The 8,950-nt window shown below is 42.2% G+C and overlaps 1 non-coding gene across 1 annotated transcript; it reads right to left on the bottom strand.

Annotated features, from left to right (window-relative positions):
• Positions 1-7,664: 7,664 nt before the first annotated feature.
• Positions 7,665-7,802, bottom strand: LOC119932699. The gene has a single exon (XR_005452440.1). It is a non-coding gene; the product is annotated as a small nucleolar RNA SNORA7 (small nucleolar RNA).
• Positions 7,803-8,950: the final 1,148 nt, after the last annotated feature.

Raw genomic sequence — 8,950 nt, 5'->3', positions numbered from 1 at the left:
AGTCCCTGTCCCACAGGTTGCCCACCCTCTAAGAAAGCGCAAGAACAGACATTTCATCCCTGTTTCACAAAGGCAAAAACTAAGGCACAGAAAAGTTAAGTGACAATGTCACACAAAAGGCAAGTGACAGAACTGGGATTAGAACTCAGGTCCTGTGACTCTCAGGCCTGGTTTTTTTTCCCACTAGGCCACATTATTTCAATTCTCGATATTTTAAAGTCATTAGGAATATCAACACACAAATATAATGTTCGAACTGGCATAATTATTTTCTGAGACTGTGAGCCCTAAGTGGGAAAGGACCTGTATTGATGTGATTATGCAGTATCTTCCCTGGTGTTTGGCACGGTGCTTTACATAGTGCTTAACAAATATCATAATTATCATGACTATTAGTAAAAATTCAAGTTTGAAACGTGCAACAAGAGTGACTGAGAAGACGGTGAAAAATAATTTAATCCAAACTCTAATCACACCAGGATCAGCAAACTAAATTAAAACATGACTATCAAAAATATAATTAGCGCCAGCAGATTTGAAATACACACAGAATTTCAAAACTGCCCTCATTTGGCCATGAAAAAACCCCAATACCTGAAACCTACCTTTTCAACTTTCAGATAATTATCCATTCATTCATTCATTCATTCGTATTTATTGAGTGCTTACTGTGTGCAGAGCACTGTACTAAGCACTTGGAAAGTACAGTTCTGCAACAGAGACAATCCCTACCCAACAACGGGCTCACCATCTAGAAGTGGGGAGACAGACATCAAAACAAGTTAACAGGCATCAATAGCAGCAATATAAAGAAATAGAATTATAGATATAATCATTCCTTCATTCAATTGTATTTATTGAGCACTTACTGTGTGCAAAGCGCTGTACTAAGTGCTTGGGAAGTATAAGTTGGCAACATAGAGAGACGGTCCCTACCCAACAACGGGCTCACAGTCTAGAAGGCGGAGACAACAAAACAAAATATGTAGACAGGTGTTAAAGTCATCAGAACATATATATGCACATCATTAATAAAATGAATAGAATAATAATAATAATGATTGCATTTATTAAGCGCTTACTATGTGCAAAGCACTGTTCTAAGCATGGGGAGGATACAAATGATGGGTTGAACTCCTACACCAGAAAAATGTTTATTGGAACATTAAAAACTTGACAAATTCATTCATTCAATCGTATTTATTGAGCGCTTACTGTGTGCAGAGCACTGTACTAAGCGCTTGGGAAGTACAATCAATCAATCGTATTTATTGAGCGCTTACTGTGTGCAGAGCACTGTACTAAGCGCTTGGGAAGTACAAGTTGGCAACATATAGAGACGGTCCCTACCCAACAGCGGGCTCACAGTCTAGAAGAATAATAATGGCATTTGTTAAGCGCTTTCTATGTGCAAAGCACTGTTCTAAGCGCTGGGGAGATACAAGGTGAGCAGGCTGTCCCACTGGGGGCTCACAGTCTTAATCTCCATTTTCCAGATGAGGTAACTGAGGCACAGAGAAGTGAAGTGACTTGCCCAAAGTCACACAGCTGACAAGTTGGAAGAGCCGGGATTTGAACCCATGACTTCTGACTCCAAAGCCCGGGCTCTTTCCACTGAGCCACGCTGCTTCTCTAATGCATATGCACATATATAGCAAGTGCTGTGGGGCAGGGAGGGGGGGTAGAGCAGAAAGTGGGAGTCGGGGCGATGGGGAGGGAAGGAGGAACAGAGGAAAGGGGGGGATTAGTCTAGGAGGGCCTCCTGGAGGAGGGGAGCTTTCTGTAGGGACACACATAGGGAACTCACCTGCTCCATCATCAAAAGGGCCATATCGTACTTTACAGCACTAAAGAGAGTTTCCGAAAGAGCCCGGGCTTTAAAATCAGAGGTCATGGGTTCAAGTTCCACCTCTGCCAATTGTCAGCTGGGTGACTTTGGGCAAGTCACCTCACCTCGTGGCTCAATGGTAAGAACCCAGGCTTTGGAGTCAGAGGTCACGGGTTCAAACCCCACTCCACCAGTTGTCAGCTGTGTGACTTTGGGCAAGTCACTGCACTTCTTTGGGCCTCAGTTCCCTCATCTGGAGGATGGGGATTAAGACTGTGAGCCCCCTGTGGGACAGCCTGGTCACCTTGTAACCTCCCCAGCACTTGGAACAGTGCTTTGCACATAGTAAGCGCTTAGCAATTGCTATTATTATTATTTTCTGTGCCTCAGTTACCTCATCTGTAAAATGGGGATTAAGACTGTGAGCCCCCTGTGGGACAACCTGATCACCTTGTAACCTCCCCAGCGCTTAGAACAGTGCTTTGCACATAGTAAGCGCTTAACAAATGCTATTATTATTATTATTATTATTATTATTATTATTATTCCACCACTTGTCGCTCCCTCTACTCTCAGCTAGTTGCCGGTAACTCCCCCAGGACAAATGGGGCATTGGACTCCAAATGTATTCATTCATTCATTCGATCGTATTTATTGAGCGCTTACTGTGTGCAGAGCACTGTACTAAGCGCTTCGGAAGCAAGTCGGCAACATCTAGAGACGGTCCCTACCCAACAACGGGCTCACAGTCTAGAAGGGGGAGACAGACAGCAAAACAAAACACATAGACAAATCAGCTGTTCAATCCACCAACCACTGATTAATTGAAGAACTGGTGTTTATCGAGTGTTTACACTGTGCGGAACACTGCACTAAGCGTTTGGAAGAGTACAATAGAATTGGCAGACACTCCAGCGCTTAGAACAGTGCTTTGCACATAGTAAGCGCTTAATAAATACCATCATTATTATCCCAGCTCAAAATCCTTACGTCAAACTTCAAAATCCTCAAATATCATGGTTAAGCCAGAGGTTGCTCAGTGGAAAGAGCGCGGGCTTGGGAGTCGGGTCATGGGTTCTAATCCCGGCTCCTCCAACTGTCAGCTGTGTGACTTTGGGCAAGTCACTTCACTTCTCTGGGCCTCAGTTACGTCATCTGTAAAATGGGGATTAAGTCTGTGAGCCTTACGTGGGACAGCCTGCTCACCTTATATCTTCCCCAGCGCTTAGAACAGTGCTTTGCACATAGAAAGTGCTTAACAAATTCTTCTAGACTGTGAGCCTGTTGTTGGGAAGGGACCGCCTCCATATGTTGCCAACTTGTACTACCCAAGCGCTTAGTACAGTGCTCTGCACACAGTAAGCGCTCAATTAATACAATTGAGTGAATGAATGAATTTGTCAAGTTTCTAATGTTCCAATAAACATTTTTCTGGTGTAGGAGTTCAACCCATCATTTGCTTACCTTTTTTCACCCACGGCTGTGAAACGGAAAAAAAAAATCTCTCAAATCTAAATTCTGCCTCTGGGGTTTATCTATTTGTGTCTGACTTCAGAAAATGTCACTGCTACTTTGTGGCATTTTCTTGACTCATGGCTGCACTAAGTACCATTAGTAATCTTCAATATGTCAGAAAAATATCTATTATAGTTCTTTTTCAAAACTCCCACTATACTTTAACCTTGTTCCTTTTACCCTAATTTCTACTGTGTTCTGTCCATCTTTCTTTTTTTTTTAACCCTCTCAAAATAGAAAGGCCTTTGATTTTACATAATGTCTTTTCCCGAGTACTTCCTGTCCTTTAGGTCCATTAATAAATGTTGCAGGTTGTCAGAGTCGGTCCATTGATTTGATGGTATTTTCACTCTCAGGAATACCCATTCTCAGGGTCTAAGTTGGAAAATCAGTTTTTACATCTTTGGCCAACTCTAATAGATTAATAGTCTAATAGTTTGGCCAAGTCTAATGGCATTACAAAATAATGTAAAGGAAGGACATGCATTTTTAGCCAGAACATGTATTTTCCCCACGTGCTTTGGTTAGAACATGTTACAATGTTATTCTGACAATGTAACCTCTTATTATGATTATTATGTAATCGTAGTAATGGTATTGGTGAAGTGTTTACTCCTTACCAAGCACTGTTCTTATTCATTCAATTGTATTTATTGAGGGCTTAATGTGTGCAGAGCACTGTACTAAGTGCTTGGGCAACATGTAGAGATGGCCCCTACCCAACAATGGGCTCACAGTCTAGAACAAGTTTGATTCAAGATAACCCCTCGTAGGCTTCCCACTCTCATTAGGAGTGATGTGAGGAAACTGAGGCAAGTTGTGACTTGCCCAAGGTCACCCAGCAGGCGAGTGGCAGAGCTGGGATTAATAATAACAATGATGACAATTGTGACATTTGTTGTGCTGGCATAAATGCAAGATAATCGGGTGAGACACAGTCCCTGTCCCACATGGGGCTCATGTTCTAAGTAGATGGGAGAACAGTTATTTATTCCCCAATTTTACAGATGAGGGAACTGAGCCACAGGAAAGCTAAGTGACTTGCCCAAGGCCACACAGCAATCAGGTGGAAAAAGTGGGATTAGAACCCAGGCCTTCTGAGTCCCAGCCTGGTGCTGTTTTCACTAGATCTCACTGCAATCAGTGGAAGAGTTGTGCACATGTGTGGCCATCAATGCTATTTACTGAGCACCTCCTCAGTGCTAAGCACTGTACTGGGCATTAGGAGAGTGCAAGAGTTTCAAGCCATTTCTTTCCCGCTCTTACATTCCAAGGGCAGTGAGGGAGATAGACAAAAACGATTTACAAATAATATCTTACCCTGGCACTTAGAATAGTGCTTGGTACATAGCAAGTGATTTAAGAAATACCAATAAAAAATATAATCAAAGCAGGAAGAGGAATCAGGATATAGCAGGCCATAGGACAAATAAATCTGTCCTGCTTTCTCTTTCCCTCCTTTGTCTGTCTCTCTCTCTTGCCTTCCCCTTCTAGACTGTGAACCTGCTGTTGGGTAGGGACCATCTCTATATGTTGCCAACTTGTACTTCCCAAGTGCTTAATACAGTGCTCTGCACACAGTAAGTGCTCAATAAATACGATTGAATGAATGAATGCACTCCCTGTCGCTTTCTCACTCCCTCTTGCCTTCCCACCTCTTCCTCTGTCCCTCTTGCTGTTTAGCTTTTCTGTCTTTTCCTCCTCTTTCTCTGTCTCTCTCTCTTTTCCCTTCCTTTGTCTCTACGTTTTGCTCTCTTTTACTCTTTTCTCCCTCTCTATTTCTGTCCCCGCCTTCCATGTCTCCCTCTTTGATTCTTTTGTTCTTCCATTTCTCCATCTTCTCTCTCTTTTGCTCATCTCTCTCCTCCCTGTCCCTCTCTCTCCTCTTTCTATGTCTCTCTGTTTGCTCTTCTCTCCCTTTCTCTCCTCTCTCTGCCCCTCTCTTTCCCTCCCTATCTTTTTATCTCCCTCTCTCTCTTTCTCTATAGGTCCTTCTCTTTCTCTCTCCCTTTCTAGTGAAAATGGTAAGCTGTAAATAGGGGGTAGATGGCGGGATCACTTGCTTCAGATAAACTACCATGGCCCTCTCTAATCTGAAAAGGAGAAACTCTATGTGAAAAGAAACTTCGTTAGATTCAAGAGACTACAGGGCAAAGGTCAAAATCGTACCCCGCAAACAACACCTGTGACAGAATAACGAAAGGGGCCTTTGTGCGTGCAGCATGTAGTCTGTTTCCCATGTTGGCCTTATTATGAACACTCACACCCATATAATAATAATATTATTATTAATTATAATTAATTAAATAATTAATTGTTTCATTATAAAAACAATTAATCCAAGTTTCTGGCTAGATTGCAGAAGGAGGTGGGGGTGAATCAGAGCAGGACAGATCATTGGAGGTAGAGTAGGGAGGGCTCTGCACATAGCAAGCACTCGATAATTACTTTTGATGAAATGATTTGGGATGTCCAATCATTTCCTTCTTATAAAAAATTATCACATGCCCAGGGTCTATATATTGATCACAAGTCCAGGGACAGCTTTATTTCATTCATTCATTTTCATTCAATCATATTTAGTGAGCACTTTCTGTGTGCAGAGCATTGTACTAAGCGCTTGGGAAGTATAAGTTGACAACATATAGAGACGGTCCGTACCCAACAGTGGGCTCACAGTCTAGAAGGGGGAGACAGACAGCAAAACAAAACATATTAACAAAATAAAATAAATAGAATAGTAAATATGTACAAGTAAAATAAATGGAGTAATAACTCTGTACAAACATATATGCAGGTGCTGTGGGGAGGGGAAGGAGGTAGGGCGGGGGGGATGGGGAGGGGGAGGAGGGACTTTGTCCGTTCCCCAAATAATAATGATGGTATTTGTCAAGCGCTTACTAGGTGCCAAGCCCTGTTCTAAGCACTGGACAAGGTAATCAAGTTGACCCACATGGGGCTCCCAACCTCCATCCCCATTTTCCAGATGAGGTCACTGAAGCCCAGAGAAGTAAAGCACCTCGCATGGAGGAGGTGGGCAAAATTGTGCTCTCACTGGAATTCTGCAAAGATAGTGGGCAGATAGAGCAGAGGTCACGGAGTTAGAAGGTCATGGGTTCTAATCACGGCTCCAGCACCTATCTGCCATGTGACTTTGGGTAGGTCACTTCACTTCTCCTCAGTTACCTCATCTGTAAAATGGGGATTGAGACTGTGAGCTGCATATGGAAGAAGGACTGTTATTGGATCTGATAATCTTGTATCCATTCCAGTGCTTAGTGCAGTGCATGGTATCTAATAAGCACTCAACAAATATAATCATTATGAATTTGTATTCATTCCTGCGCTTAATGTGATCTTCGATAACATTCTGAAGCCACACAGGGACATTTAAACACATTGCCAAAGAGTGTCTAAGGAACAGGGCTGGCTTTAGATGTCCCACTGGACCCTCATTCTCCCTAGCATTCATTCGTTCATTCATTCAATTGTATTTATTGAGCGCTTACTGTGTGCAGAGCACTGTACTAAGCGTTTGGGATGTTCAAGTCAGCAACATATAGAGACGGTCCCTGCCCATCAATGGGTAGGGATTGATTGATTCCCATTCAATCAGATGTTGAATCTGATATATAGCAGCATGATGAAATGGATAGAGCACAGTCTCGAAGGGGGAGACAGACAGCAAAAGAAAACATGTAGACAGGTGTCAAAATCATCAGAACAAATAGAATAGAAATGATAAAATAGCATCATCATTCCAAGCTGCAGTGTACTCATGATATAATAATAATAAATAATTAGTATGGTATTTGTTAAGCACTTACAAAGTTACAAGCATCATTCCAAGCACTGAGGTAGATACAAGGCAATCAGGTTGTCCCACGTGGGGCTCACAGTCTTAATCTCCATTTTACAGATGAGGTAACTGAGGCACAGAGAAGTTAAGTGGTTTGCCCAAGTTCACACAGCAGATAGGTGGCGGGCTGGGAGTAGAACCCACGTCCCCTGACTCTCAAGTCTGTGCTCTTTCCGCTAAGCCACGTTATACTTTAACTTCATATGCGATATTCTGTGGAAGATCATCGCTCTATTGTATTGTTTTATGCCGTCGAATCGTTTCCGACCCATTAGCGACACCACGGACACATCTCCCCCAGAACGCCCTGCTCGCCATCTGCTATTGTCCGGGTAGGGTATCCATAGAGTTTTCTTGGTAAAAGTATGGAAGTGGTTTACCAATGCCGCCTTCCGCGCACTAAACTCGAGTCTCCTCCCTCGACTCTCCCTGGCCACCGCTGCCCAGCATGGGTGAGTTTTGACATGAAGCCGATTGCCTTCCACTCGCCAGCCACTAGCCAAGCTAGGAATGGAATGGGTAGGCCTCTGCTTGACTCTCCCTCCCGTAGCTGAGACTGGTAGAGGACTGGAAACTCTCCAGGTGTGACCCTGAGAGGGGTCATTGCTCTATTACTGTCACTCTTTATGGAAAAGGAGCAAAACAGTCAAATCAATCAATCAATCAATCGTATTTATTGAGCGCTTACTGTGTGCGGAGCACTGTACTAAGCACTTGGGAAGTACAAGTTGGCAACATAAACACTTACTGCGAACAGAGTAGGCCCTGGAATACCCCAGACTATCCCACGATAAAGCCAGACTCCAATAGACTTCCGTATAGAACGAGTCAAAGAACCAGCTTGCAAAGTTCACAAATGACTCAAACTTTCTGAAATCCCAAATTTGCCCAGGTTATGTTTAAATCCAGGGAAATAAAATGCACAGATTCAAAGAGAAATAGCTGTAAAAACTCCTAAAACCGATATGGCCCTTAGACCTCATTGTCTGACACTTTACACCTGATAAAAATGGTATAAACAAATTCCAAATTGAATTGGAATATACAGACTTTCAGCAAGACTGTAAAAGTCCATACATCTTCTGTCACCTTCACTGAAAGCTCTCCAGTCACAGAGCTACCAAAGGAACAGCCATTTGTGGAACTATGACAGATCAATGGAAACGAGTTAATCATTGAAATTCATTAGAGAGTGAGAGGACTGAACCAAAAAAAATTAATAATGCGCAGTAAATTTCATATTATTCAATCACTTTTTGTGTATGGGTTCTGATAGAAGGAATGCAAAATTTTATATGAATACGTATTTCCCATTTCACATTTAAAGGTCAATATTATACCATTTCGCAGTAGCTTACCAAACTCATGTACCGGAAAAATGCACTGCAATTGTACAAAACATAAAAAAATAGAAATCTCCTACTGAGATTCAGCAAATGGCAAGCTGAAAATCATGCTTTTAACATTGACCTTCACAAATTCTAGCAATTCAGGAGAATCCAAATAAGTGACTAAACACAATATAAAATTCAGCATTTTTGAAAGGATGTGCACTGTTTCTTAGAAGCTTTAAGACTACAAGATGAGAAAAATAATGCAATGATGAAGTCAGTAAGTACATTTATAATTTCTGGCTCTACTGAAAAAGGTAGTAAAAAAAGATTAGAGGCCATTTTTAACCTTAAAACGTTCCCCAGACTTGATTTCCACTGAGTATCTTTGTAAATTACATGATCACTTCCTAGTTT

Source organism: Tachyglossus aculeatus, chromosome 9 (assembly GCF_015852505.1).
Source record: "Tachyglossus aculeatus isolate mTacAcu1 chromosome 9, mTacAcu1.pri, whole genome shotgun sequence".
NCBI lineage: Eukaryota > Metazoa > Chordata > Mammalia > Monotremata > Tachyglossidae > Tachyglossus > Tachyglossus aculeatus.
This window is presented reverse-complemented; position numbering and strand designations above follow the sequence as displayed.